General features: G+C 32.8%; 1 protein-coding gene across 1 annotated transcript in view; it reads left to right on the plus strand.

The window, feature by feature from the left end:
- The window catches only part of LOC149421947 (uncharacterized), a 312802-nt gene that overhangs the window by 224623 nt on the left and 72723 nt on the right, over window positions 1-15456 (plus strand). The gene's annotated exons all lie outside the window — the stretch shown is intronic.

Consider the following 15456-nt stretch of genomic DNA (forward strand, 5'->3'; position numbering starts at 1 on the left):
TTTGTTTTTACAAAAAATCAAGAAAAAAGATATATATATAGCGCATTTGAAATACTCAGAAAACATCGCAAACTGAACAAAAGTACTGAAAGTACCTCTAATTCTTTTATATTCTTATTAAAATATTGCTGTCCATCAACATAAGCTAGTTTTGCTGCCCGTGTTCTTAATTTCATGATACCTTCCTTATAAATGCGTTAATCAGGCTGTAAAACAACATTATGATTATGTTGTTTTATCGTACGCACTTACGTATTTCTTTATATACCCGTTTCGGCCTTTACTACCCGGCTTTGCCCTCGTCGGTTTCATTATCCTTAATTAATTATCCCAATAGATTTTAGCTCTCTTTGATCGTAATGAGCAACACGGCACATTGAGAGACAGGGTAAATACAGAATAGTATACAAAAAAGGGCATTTTATTTATTCAAATAAAATTTTGCGTAATAAGCGTGCCCCTATTATCTGAATATATTTGAAAACTCCGTGGTTCGTCGTAATCTAAAAAAAATGCCGACCTTCAAAGTTCCAACCAGAAGAAGCTGTACAAATTTCATAGAGCCGGAGCGTTTCTGCTTCATAGCTGTATGTCATTTTTATACCTGTAGTTATGGCAAAAGCTGTAAATTCCTTCAATAATAATTTTCTGGTAATTAGCCTCATAAATGATTTGAAATTAGTTGCGGTGAATATGTGAAACTGTGATAAACTCATAACGCCTGTAGGTCCTGCACGGACGATTGATAAAGACTCATGTCAATACGATAATAAATAAATTATCCTTATATTGTCAGTTGGCGATATTTGCGAGCACTGTCAACAATTGATAAGAAATATTCAGACAAATTTTAGCGCAAATTTTAGTCAACAATTGATAAGAAATATTCAGACAAATTTTAGCGCGACCTCCATAGTATCAGATATACTTCGGTTAAGTGCAAATACTAACTTTTTGTTCAATAATGTCGTTCGTTATGCAAAATTACTAGCTTATTAACGAACGGAGTTGAACTAACGAAACTCATAAAATTGAAAGAAGTCGTTTACGCGGTATAGAGGAATCTGGGGCCAATCGGCTACATTGCTTTGGGCTTGGAGATACGAAAGTTGTTCACATAACAAATAGTGAATGACTAATTAACTCCATTTTTAGGGTCAAAAGTAAATACGGACGGCCAGTGCATATTTAGGTTAGTATTTCAATTCAACATTAACAATTTATTAATATTTTTTATGTAGCTGTTTGACGTTTTAGAATGTCAATTCAGTGTTGTCAGCGTATATCGATTTCGTATTTATTGCATTATCAATATCGGTGTGGCTATTGACAGCGTGACCTTGCTTAGGAAATCGGTATAAAATCATCCAAATAGTTGCGCCTATCGATTCGATATTTTTTTTTTTTTTTTTTTTTTTTTTATTTATGCTTTAATATATTTGTTAAACAATGGTATAGTATATTGTCCTCCACGCTAGGAGTTCACCTGTGTTGTGGAGGACTTTTTCAATTGTAAAGTTATATAATTCTAAAACAATACAGTGGAGTTGGTTACACAGAGAAACATTAAAAATTAAAATATAAAATCGATTTTTCCATAGTTATAACAGTAGTTTTTCCATAGTTATTCCAAAAAAGTGAAATATAAAAAATTAAATATTAACAGGATTGTAGCCAGTTCCATATGTGTTTTTTGTATTCTGTATCGAATTGAAAGATAAAATAAGAAACCTTAGCGTTTTTTTAAACCAGATTCGTAAAAAAGCTAAAACTAGTTGAGCCGACTTTCGAAATATGTGCAAATTTTATTTTTAGAGCTCATCGTTTAGAATTTTTGGACATCCATCTGATAAAAATATAAGAGGGTCAGATATGTCCTGGATCCGTGACCTTTGACGGGAGATTGTTTGCTGTGGAAAGTTTTAATTTCAGATTGCCAACTTCTCGTGTCGCTCAACTTTGGGTGCGTCGAAGAATTTTGGGATATTGAAAAACTTATTCAATTAATAATAAGAGAGCCTATGACGGAGTATTCTACGCTTTCGACTTCATGTTGGGTGCTTGCAGATTTGAGTCCCCGAGAACACAACAAAAAACATTGACTTACGTAATGAATAAATATCACAATTCAAACACAAACATTTGTTTTTGACCACTTTATTTTAATTACACTCCACTTTTTTTAAATAAAAAATAAAAATGTATTTTCTTTTGTTCTTCTATTGCCTCTGTTCTTTGTTTTATTGTTTGACTAGTGAAAAGGTGGATGTTTGTCTATGAAGAAAATAATTATTGAAACAAAATCATTACTTTTCAACAGTTGCGGTTTTCTCTTACGTGCGTTTGTGTGGTGAACCCTCATTAAAAAGGCGAAATTTATTTATTTATAATAAACTTTTATTACAATAACAGCACATTATAAACAGTACGCCGTTAAAATTCTGCCTTCAAAATCCACACGACCGAATTATCCGGTCGAAGAGCAACCCGATATTCCATTTTGTGCGTTATAGAATAAGTACAAAATGCTTCATACAAAAAATCAAAACAACACAATCACCCTGACAGTTTTATCGCAAACCTATGCCAAATTAAGACTATCCTTGTGCGCCGCGAATGTTTAATGCCACATGACCTCCGTAGATTGTAGGATGTCACCGAGATTGTCCGAGATTTGCCGATCTGTGCACAATAAGGATGCAAGTTAAATGTTATATTTTGGTATATAACTTTCTGTAATAGCTGCAGTATATTTTTATTTTCGTATTCCTGCATTTCTCCAACCGTTTGGTTAATCGGTTATGCAAATCAACTACAGATTTATAACGCACATATACTTAAGTTTTCGTATTTAACATTCAATCCCTTTTCAGATAAGACGCTATGCTCCTTAATTACTTTTGCGAAAGTTACCGCATTTTCGGTATTGTCTAAGTCACTAGTTATGCAATATTCTATCGAGCTTCCTCCAGTATACAGCGACAACAGCAGTAAGTACACTTTGATATATATATATATAAATATATCTTCTCTTGAATTTCTGAACCCCGAGTTAAAAAGACCACGAACCGCCACTGCTTTTCAATGAATGTGACATAATAGAAGAAGACAACACCTCTGCCATAGGTCGCCCACTACGTAAGTTACTCTCGACCCATCGCCTAGTGACAGGGATACATTCAAATATCCGTAACTCCTGGACATAATGATCCCTAGAATCCTACTCAACCCTCAAACATTTTACCTGCTCAGACTTCCTCTTCTCCCTTTCCTTAAAAAAGACACCCCACACAGCATTTCAAAAGAAAAAAGTAAAAAAAAAAACTTAGAAAATGAATTATTCGGTAGCAACCAAGACTACGGAACCTCTACTGTATCCGGGAGTAACGCATTTGTCAATTGTCATACCAAAACCTTTTTTAAAATTACAATCCCATATTTCTTTGAAAATTATGAAATTTATTATTTCGATTTCTTGGCAGTGAACAAAGTTCTATCCGAAAAGTGGGTTATAAAGCGGTTATTAAAAAAGAGGAATAATAAAAAGATAAATTATTTTAAGTTTTCGCTTTTATTTTTTATAAAGTAATCAACAATTTTATTTTAATTCTACTCAAGCTAAACTGTAGGAAAAACTTCAATTTATGATTATTTTTGTATTCATAATAGTGATTTCATTGATAAGTTCGCTTTATGTGAGTTATTTGTTCGTGCTTGCTGACCAAATTCAATGATAAAATCTCTTCAAAAATATGCTCCAATATCAAGTCATTTTTAAGTTAGTTGAAATTAGAACCTTAAACTTGGATGAAAATTCTTACACCACCCTTTATTTCCAGACTACGAAGGCATTGGTTCTGTAAGTAATGTTCTAGGTACACGAAACATGTTTTAAGGTAAAGTTTTTAATTGGGGTTGTTAAAACCGAATATATATTTTTGATCGCAGCTTAAAGGTCAGAAAGTTCAAGGCTTTTGCGAAAGGTTTAGTCCACTTGGAAAATGATCGTGTTCTTGTTTAACAGGTAAGTATTTTTTGTATAAATCGTATTATGAATTTTAATAAAGAACAGGCCTTATGAATAATTGAGATAAAGAGCGCAACACCTGCCTAATACCAAATAGAATAATAATTATGAATACATGAAACTTAGGACGGTTTGTTTCACATAATTTCAACAATTCATAAAAATTTCAAAGTTGATTTTCAACTTGTGTGAAGGTTCTATTCAAGTTTTAAGTTCAATAAATAATTGGCCAAAAATGGTATAATACCAAAACTTGAGTAGAACTTTCACAGAATGAAATTTGATGAATTGTTCAAATTCTTTGAAACAGCCCATCCTTATTCAGTTTTGCCTATCCCTACTTAAAAATGGCGTGATAATTAGTTGATTGCTACTTTTATATGTAATTCATTTAAAATGTTAGAGAAGTGAGGTCCATGAAGGCATATAAGTACTGCCTAACCTAACCTTACTTGCATACCATTAAAAATAATATTAGAATTATTCCGGTGCTGCCAAAGTCTGGTATCTGTGTGAGGATAGTGTGTCAGCGTTTTATTAGCAGCAGACACATACCTGGACGGATGACAAACCTCATGCTGGCACTGTTGGTGGACGCGGTGGACTTCGCTGCAGCAGCTGGTCCAGTTTCTCCACCACCTAGGATTCTTGCTGCAGAGTCTCCATCTTCTATCTTCGTGTCACCTGTTCTTGTACTTCATTTTACTTAACTTAACTTCACTTTATTTTTCTAATATTTATATTTTTTGTAATACCTGCATCAACTGTAAAGCGCCCCTGAGGTGATATCTCACAAAAGCGGCGCTATACAAATTATCCAATAAACATTAATAATAATAAATCAATCAACACTTTAAAAAATACGCGTCGCACCGTCCGTATTTATATAACGTGTCAAATATAGAAACTAAATATATAACTACGCAAAATGGACGTACACGGAATAACAAATGTTGTATTTATTCGACACAAAAAAATGTGTGTGCATGATGAGCTTTCAAACAACGACTTGTTTTGTGTTATTGCCGAAAAAGGCCAAGCCTTTCGTTACAAAATACAAAAGTAGCAATAAGTGCCATCTGATGGTGCCTGCATTAATTAGTACAACTTTACTAACGAAATGTGCATCATGACAAAAGATGTACCTATTACTAGGCCTATTCTAAGGTTCTTAAATCCTAAGGTAACGTGAATTTAAACTGTTTAAATATCAAATAAAATTGATGCTTCACTCCAATGTAATGAACGCTTTCCGGTAAAAAATTGACAAAAGTCTACAAAGAAGGTGTTATTCACAAAGCTGGGCTTTATTATACTATACGAGATAATTAGGAAGTTATACGAGTGAATATTTACAATCTCCTCCCCGATAGCCTCAAAACGGAGAATCGAATAAATAAATAAAAATTTAACCGTTTAATCTTAAGGTAAGTGAAAAAAATTTAAATTTAATGTCCTTTAGTGTAGAATAATTGCTTGCATAAGATATTATGTAAAACTGTGTTGTTTTGTTAATAATAATGCACAGAGAAAAATGAGTATTGCTGATTTATTAAAATCCTGTTAATAACGTGATGAAATTCCATTTCCTAACAAACTATTAGTTATTTCATAATATATCACGTGTTCATGCAGCTGGGCTTATCCTGTTATTATATAATGACGAAATGCGATTTTTTTATAAACTCTTGTTCCGACATTGCTGATAGTTAGCAAGGAAATCTGTCAATGCATTCGTTAAACGCCTGCAGTCCCATTTTTAACAGGAATACGAATAATTGATCCAGTTTTTTTAACAGATCAGCAATATTTTAAATCAGTAAGTTTTCGCTTTGTACTAATAATAATATTTGGCTGATTTATTTATGGCCGTTTTCGTGAAACATCACTTCAAGGGCGCTGTAAATATAACGTTCTTACAACTAAGATTAATAATAATAAATACTGACTTACGTTTATATCTATATCTGTATTGACTTACGACTAAAACTTATAACTACTGACTTACAACTAGTGACTAAGGCTTATAACTACTGACTTACAACTAGTGACAAAGGCTTTTAACTACTATCTTAAAACTAGTGACTTAACGACATACACATGTACAACTATGACTTACTAAGACTTACAACTAACATATTTAAATTCAATGTCTTGGGTTTTGCCCGTATTGTCAGTGATATGACTGATAAGTTAATACTTTTAATACAAATTAAATAAATAAATAAAACTCTGTAGTTATAGGTACAGGTACAAACACATAGCATAGAAGTAAGTTATTGCTGTGATTATTATATTATTATTGATGTCATATGCATTAATATTAATAATAATAATAGTAATATTTGGAAGATTTGTACAGCGCCCGTTGACAATGATCCTTTCCATTACTAACTATATACGATCAAACTTCGAGTATTATCAACGTATTGCATCCACCTGTTCGTTAATCAATAATACAAACTACATGTACAAGGCATTTGAAGCTAGAATGTACATGTTTTATTATTATTTATTTATATTTTGTACAGGCAGATAATATACACTACCATACTTACCCGGGAGATCACTTGAGATTAACACGGTTTATTGTTTATTAGAGAAACTTAGATTGCTTTTATTTATGTAGTTAGTTAACCCTTCAGTACATTCATCACTTTTGTTCAGTTTGCAATGTTTTCTGTGTATTTCAAAGGCTATACATCTTTTTTTTTAAATTTTCCTTTAAAAAATCTGTTTTAGAAACTAGATGAAATTGTCTTTTCAGTGTATGCATTAAAAATAAACGGAAAATTTTTTTTTTATAAAATATCGACGTCCAGTCATATATGACCCTCAAACGCTGGAGGGGTCGAAAGCGAATTATTTATATTTATTTTAAAAAAAAAGTAATTAAAAAAAATAAATAAAACAAAAAAGGAAACCTACTGGTCTATTGTTAAAATCTCTAAATACGAGTAGTATAAAATAAAGTCGCTATCCGAGTCCGTTTGTTTGTGGGCTTAGTTTTTCTAAACTACGAAATGGATTTTGATGAGATTTTCACTATCATTTAGAGAATTTTTTTCGAAAGGTTTGTAAATATAATACATTTATATTATGTTTATAGTTAGTAGAGCAAAATCGATTTTTTGTAATCAAGTCGTAAAAATATATTATACAGGGTGTATCGGCACTAACCCGACAAACTTTAACCAGCTATTCCTTAGCACATTTGGAGTAAAAAATGTTATGGGCACTTTGCTGTCCGGTAGCATTTTTTTTCAATTAAAAACAAAAAAAAAAAATTCCACACTACATCACTGTCATTGGCATTGCGTTTCGTGTTAAACAGCTGTTATAAGCAAGTATGTCAAAAAGCGTCTTCGCTCTTTCGCACACACTAAATAATAATAGTTAAAAATGAGACGAATGGTGCCGTGCTATTTCGTTGTGACTGTAAACGTGCGCCAATATAGGTACACACGTGCATTATTCAACGGAATTCGAATAAAATATTTGCCAGATGGGTTTTCAAACTTTATCAAAGGATAAAACAGTGGTGACATGTGGTGAAAATATGAATAATACATTTTTTATTAAAAAAAAACGTTACCGGACAGCAAAGTGCACATAAGATTTTTTACTCCAAATATGCTAAGGAATAGCTGGTTAAAGTTTGTCGGGTACGTGCCGATACACCCTGTATTGTTATATAATTTTACATTGTTAACACTGGCTAAACCTTGTGAGATACATCAAAATTGTGTGATACGGAATTATATATCTTAAAAAGGCCTACAAAAAACTTAGCCATGGTATATGTTTATCTCCTAAGCATAACCCCCAGCAACGCCAGTTAGACGTCAGCTAGGTTTTATAAGAGAAAGAAAGTCGCTATCGGCATATGTATGTTTGTGCGCTTAGTTCTTCTAAACTACGTAACAAATTTTAACAAAGTTTTCACTATCATTTAGAAATTTTTTTCCGGAAGGTTTAAATATATAATATATGCATTTTATATTTATAGAGAGTAGAGAAAAGTTGATGTCGGTGAGAAAAGGCACTACATTACTAATGCTGGCTAAACCTCATGAGATACATCAAAATTATGTACTGCAGAATTGTATATCTTAAAAAGGCCTACAGAAAAGTCCATAGTATATGACTTCCTGCAACGCCGTACACGTTGTAAAGGTTATACTCCGAGGTACTGGTGAGATATTCATGATCAAGTAGAGGGATTAATACGGCAGAGCAGAGATCTTAAACTCATGATTGTGGGATTAGTTTTCTGTCAAGTAGGTAGGAAATCAGAAATAAAAGAGGAAGAAGTTTATCAAAACTATAATGTAACCATCAAAAGAACACAACATGGGAGTTCAAAGTATACCAATGTAACATAAAGAATATAAAGTATACACATACCAGATGGACTCCTGAACAAACTATGCTAACTAAACGTGGCCGAGAATCGTAGGAAAAACAACGGATGGCGAACGAAAACTTGATTCTGGTAGAGGGGAACAGACCCGTGACGGGACCTCGGATCTACCGAGGACGGCGTGGAATCCCCGAGTAGCACGTGGAATCCAACCAGTCTCCAAGTCTTACGGACTTCGGAAGAACCGAAAGTAATCCGTGAGTTCGCGACGCGGGGTTAAACAGGCATAATATTCTAGCCACAACTAGGACCAATCTCTTTACAAATTCCACAAAACTGAACACCGGCCATCACCGAAAAAAAAGTGGGGTTCACATAACCTCCACTAAAAATAAAAACCTACACGAACTATTCGTGTTAGGAAAAACACCCCGCGCCCTTTTAAAAGACAAAAAAAACTTCTAATCACATGATTAACTCAGATTAAAACACCTTGATCGTGAGTGACTAATTCCGCGTGCAGCTAGCCCATGCTGACGGGGAGGAAGTGACCATAAACTAAAACTATCTTTCTTCCTCAAAAAAATTACCAAACTTAAAAAAAAACACCATAGACAAAATAACCCAAATAGGCAAGAACTGCACTAGTCACATAATATTTTTATGACAACGTCAGCTAGTAATAGTATAAAACTAATTCGCTATCGGCCTCGGTCTGTTTGTGCGCTTAGTTCTTCTAAAATAAGCAAACGGATTTTAATGTGGTTTTCACTATCATTTACAGATTTTTTTCCGGAAGGTTTATATTTATATTACATTCGTATTATATTTATAGAAAGTAGAGAAAAGTCAAGCAAAGCCAAGTACAGGCAGCTAGTAAAAAATAATCTTAAAATGAGATTAATTGCCGTTTTTTATTCCCATATAACATTAAACTTAAGATTTATTATAAGTACAGTAATTTTATTGTGCTGGAACATCGTGATCCGGGTTTTATAGCAACATCAAAATAACATTCAATTGCAGACAATCGTTAAACGTTCCATAACGTATCTTTAATTATATTTTGAAAATTAGTATCCGCGTGGAACCTATTATCATTGTGAAAATACATTTTTAACAAAGTACAACACTTTATTCAGAAACCCGTGATTTTATGAGTGTAATACATACATAAAAAATAACAAATATTGAAAATTAATACGCATTAATTGATTTTTAGTTGCCATAAGAATAATTGAATTTCATAATTAAATTTTTCACCCGCCATTACACAAGGTCATCCCTAGCATGAAGAGTTAAATATCACAAAAAACCACATGTACTCTCTAAATCATGTATCAATAAAATAAATAAATTATTATAAATTAACACTTATCAAACCTCAGTAAAAATAAATATTAATATTATTGATATGTTGCAAAATTTTGCTTAAAATCGTGTTTCAGTATTAGACATTAATTTATTTATACTTGAAAATTTTTTTTTCACAAGTTTAATTGCCTACATACACGAATAGTAAATAGCACATCATAATCAAAAGAACAGAATAATATAGTCAATACTAATTTCTATTTTTTATTATAAATATCTATATTTCTACATGTTGTCTTTATTTACAAAATCCTTAACGGAATTATACGCGTGAAGACAACATTTATCAAGTACAAGACCGTAAGTAATAAAGAGAAGCATATGAGGGTGTACACAAATACAATCTCCTTCCTGAAAACAGAGAATAGAATAAACAAGAAAAGGTTCTGGGAAGGAAAAATTTATGAGGGGTGGGTAGGAATCTAGGGATCAGTGTATCCAGGGACCCAATTTTCATTTCAGCAGACAACTGCTCGCATGCGATAATTATCTACGTTGTCTATGGTTTTTTCTATAATCGAGTAATTATCTACTAATTTTCGATAGAAAGCGTATTTTGGGATTTCTAATAGATAATTATCTATTACAAAGCAGTAGATAATTGGACTATTGGTTTTAGTAGTAGTTCAACTCTCAAAAAGTGTTACTTGTACGGTTTGCGTGTGTCGTATTTTTGTTAATTATTATAAAAATTGTGAGTTTTGAAGATTTGACGCACATACAAGCGATCGAAGACATGGAACAGGCCGAATATTTAACTGAAATGCCACCAAGAATATTTTTTTCAAGAAATGATGCATTTAGTCTGAGAAATGAACTGTTCATAAATTTTTTTCGACTATCTAAACAATTGGTGCTCAAATTAATTGATCTATTGTCGCCTTTGATGAAAGAACCGTATAAAATCAAGTCTGTAGATGTTGAAACGAAGGTAAGAACGATTAATGAGCCCCGTTATATGCAAACAAATCATTTTTTGTACTCAAATCAATGATATGATAATAAAACATTGTTTTTTTTCAGATTTTAATTGCGTTGAATTTTTTTGGCACAGGATCTTACCAACATCCTGTTGGGTCAAATGACTACTTCTTCAACGAACAAAAAAGTGAATTGAAAATTGACAGTCGTAAACAGATGTATAAAGAAAAATGTATCAAATCTATGGAGTTAAATACACGGGTTACCATATAAAAAAATAAAATTGCTACATTTTTATGTTGGTATTAATATCGGTTGTTTTACATTATCTACGACGGTCGAAAATACGCATTTATCGAAACAGTAGATCATTTATCGTGCGCGATCCTCGCATGCGAGCAATTGTCTACTGAAATGAAAATTGGGTTCCAGGAGTGACGACTCGTATGAATATATCCCTCTCACTGCGGCACACGGCGATGGGTCGAGATACCAGTTGGAGAGGTCAAAGGGTCGCCCCAAACCAGCTTCTCCCGATCTGGCACGCCACGCAGCTGGTGGGCAGGCGCATCCAGAACACATTTCACCCGATGAACCCGGGCACTCCTGCTAAATCACAAAACTTCGCGAACCACTTGGGGTGACCTACAACACTCCCGGGGCGGCGGTACTCAAACCCGAGTCCCAAATTTAAAAATTAGTGAACCAAATCAAAATATACTTTTATAATAATAATATTGTAGACGGTACCTACCAGCGAACAACATAAAGGTAATTTCCTTATTATGGCAACATTCTGTGTCCAAGACAGCGGTCCGCCAGTCCGCTGGCCGAGCCACTCTTGATTTTTCGTTCGTCTCGACTGGTTGTGCCATAAATGAACCACTCACTAGATTAATATCTTCGGGTTTTTCGTACTGAGCCCATGGGTCCTAAATTTTGCCATAGATAAAAGTCTGCTCCTGAAAAATATACGTCACTACGCGACATACTCACCATCGACTAGGATAAAAACTATAAAAAAGGCGTAACCATAGACAATATAATTCTCATTCGGAGCCAACCCCATTCGCTAGCCTAAAATCGGCCAATGACAGCGGCCTATAAACATGCATGAAGTGCGCACTGGTTTGTGGAAAATATACGTCACATAGCCATAGAGATTTACCGTGTCTTTTTTTCTGACCCACTTTTTTCTCGGAGTTAACCCCTGGGTTGTGCCCTTTTGAATACCGTCTACATTCTAGAATCGTCCATGTAAAATTATTGTCGCGTATAACGATGTGTTCAAATAAACTCAGTAAATTTCAACCTTCTTTTATTAAAAACAACCTTCTGAGATTGAGAGTCCTTTAGGATCTGTTTTAACCCACAAAACTAGTAAATCCTAAAATATGTTACTGAGATACTTACTTTGCTTTTTTTAAATAAAAATATATTTTCGTTGTCATACTGCTCTGAAGAAAGTGTGATGTTATTAGTGAAACAGATTAAGTTTCTTAACCCTTAACTGTTGCAAAACTGCAACATACTGTTCAAACCACCTTTAACTCTTTGGTGTATACTTAATGCATGCCGTTTTAGAATTATCAAGTTCACGGTAATATATTTTATCGAGTGGCATCACCTTTTTTTTCTTTTGGCGAATGTCTAATGTCACTTTTTCTTTAACAAATTGAAGATTCTCGAAAATTTGTTGAAGGTTAGAATTACAGTTTTGTTTTGCTGTTATTATTTTGATTTTCTTAGGTAAGTAGATACAATAATACAATACTTATATGTAATAACTCGTATTTTTCTGGTACACTTATTAGTTTTGAGAATTTTTTTTAGGTTTTTTATTTTTTTTTTCATACGTAAATTATTCATATTAATTTTTATTAAATACATGGTGTTGTAAACCTGCAACAATTTTTTTTAATCAAATATCATTAAAAAATTTTAAAAAATTAAATTCTTTATATTTCCTTGCATATGCATGTAAATATCTACAAAATATATTTTTTTCCAGAAAAATAAATAAATCATGCATTTAAGGGTTAATCAAATAAAGTTTATATCATTATTTGTCAGATATATAATAACTTTTCTCATAGCATAATAAAAACTAATCTTTTTCCTTTGATAAAAATAAATAACGAATGAAAAAGATTTATGAAACCTGAAAGATATCTGCAAGAATTCTTTCAGCTTACAATCAAACGTTGCGATCTTAATCGACTTCTTTGCGCAGATTTTGTTCATTTTTATATAATATCCTTTTATGAGGATACTTAACTTATCACCAGGTTGTTTGCGTTGGCTGAGAAGTAGATTTGTGGTGCTAGGCAACATGATTGGAATGCATAAACATAAAGGATGGGAGGAAGTGAAGGAACGCAAAACACAAATAGGACCGTTATGAGAATTTATGTACAGGACAAAACAAAATAAACAAAGACGTTGTACTGTGTTTTATTTGGCACATTCTAAAACCAAGAATATGCAATGAACATAGAGAGCTGCCGATTTGCGTTATTCGACGTATAACGAAACGTAAACTATCATGTAACTATTAATTTGTTCGGTTAATCCCCGCTGAAACCATTCCCTTCCCTTACCCACCCCTTCTAATATGTTGTCTCCCACTATTCTATTTGCACTACACTATTCTATCTCTCCCTGTCATTGTATTATTTTACTAAATATATATTGATATATTTTTAGTAAAATAATACAAAAATATATCAATATATATTTAGTTTTTAGTTTATAGTTATATATTTTTTTATTTTTTATTATTATTATTATTACTAAAGAAAAAGTACATGAAAGTAATAAGGTTTATAATTTACAATGACAATCTTTAATACTACTCTTCCAGAGAAGCGTTCGCTTGTGGTTGGAAGAGGAGTGTACATTATGTTATTGTAGATATACATATAGAATCAAGAGAAGTAGGAAAAAATATTGTGAGTAACAGACAGTAACTTTCCTCTTATTTTGAACTTCAAGTGTTCAAAATTTCATCGAGATTAACAAAATTCTACCAAGAGAAAAATAAGTATTGCTAATTAATTAAGAATCCTTTCAAATTATTGGTAATCCGGTTGAAAACGGAATGGAAGGCCGTTTTCAGAAAAACTTTTAGTAAATTCATAATATACCGGAACACGTGTTCAATCACCTGCATTTGCCTTAATAATATATAATGACGAATCGTGAAAATATTACTATTTTTATGAAAACGTGTTCCGAGATCGTGATAATATATTCGCATTTTACGAATTAATTCATTCGTTAAGGACCTGCAACCTGCAATCCCATTTTTAACCGGATTTTCAATCATTGTAAGAGTTTCTTAATAAATTAGCAATGCTCATTTTCGATGCGTATATCTCACTCTTTTCAACATTTTCTCCTCTCAAAAACACTCTTAGAGGGAAGAAACTCAATATATTCGCCAAATTCAATACATATGTTAAGTGATTCAATTTTGTAGAATCGTAACTTTTGAATAATCTGGAAAGGGCGTCAAATAAATATGATTATTTTTAAGAATATCTCTGTCTATAAGATATATACTGTAAAAATAAATTAAATAAATAGGTAATTTACCTAACTTTCAGTATGAATAGATCATAAAATTTTAAATTGCCAATTTTATATACGTAGCTTTCTTTTTACCTAGAATCTTTAATCTCTCCGGGGTTCTAGCACTGTGAAATTTTTAACTTTGCAATATCGGATCGATAGGCGTAAACTACCGACGATTTTATATCGTTTTCCTGAGCAGGCCCGCCCTGTTGATAGCCAGACCGATAATGATAATGCAATGGTGCATCTGTCCATGAATTGACATTCGTAAAAGTCAGGCGAAATTGGCAATGTCGAATTGAAATAATTACATTTTCGGTCGGCGTGTACTTTTGACACTAAAAAGGAAGTTATTAGTTCACAAGGTCATTAGTTATAGTCATAACTAACAAATTCTGTTTCTCGATGCGGGAACGGAATCAATTGATCGCGTCTTATATAAATTAAGTCAATGGATCGTGTATACGTTTTTTTTCAGTTCTAAGAGCTTGGTTAGTTCACCCCCATTATTTTTCAAAACGAACTACGTAATCCAAAAAGTTGTGTATATTGACAGCTGATCCGTCACTTTGAAGACCGCGCTAAAAGTAACGGCTTTTGTCTACCGATTGTCGGAATCACATTTTTACCGTGCTCGCAAATATCGCTATCTGACCTTAGATGACGGATTTTTTCAATATCGTATTGACATAGAGGGCTTTTTTGATCTTTGCTGGACCTATAGATACAGAATTCAACAACTAGTCAAAGTTCACACGTTCTGTGGAAAAGTCACACCTACTTTAGAGATTATAGAAGGTTTTTTTAAAGTTTCATGTTAATATAAAAGTTTACCGTCGCACCGGCTCATATGAGCCAATATGACTAACATTTAGGTATTTCGGGTTATTTCTTACTCGCGCAGAAAACATTTCAGGAGAAACTTTCAGCGAGTAGTTTTGGGAGGACTCGGTTGGCTGAAAAAGCAATTGTTGCTGTACATATTGCAACGACAAAACAGATTCGGAGTAGGAACGATTTAATTAAGTTAATTCTACCCTTTCTCAGCACTAATTAAACTGGTAAACAGTAATAACCTAATCTAACTCTGGTGTTATGAAACTGACTAAGTTTAGCAAGTGGGTACTTAATGACCTAATCGAATTCTGTGATCCATGCTTTCAGTTTTATTTTTTAATGCCTTTTTTTTAAAACA

The sequence above is a fragment of the Hesperophylax consimilis genome, chromosome 8 (genome assembly GCF_061612785.1).
Source record: "Hesperophylax consimilis isolate HC1 chromosome 8, BYU_Hcon_1.0, whole genome shotgun sequence".
NCBI classification, from domain to species: Eukaryota; Metazoa; Arthropoda; class Insecta; order Trichoptera; family Limnephilidae; genus Hesperophylax; species Hesperophylax consimilis.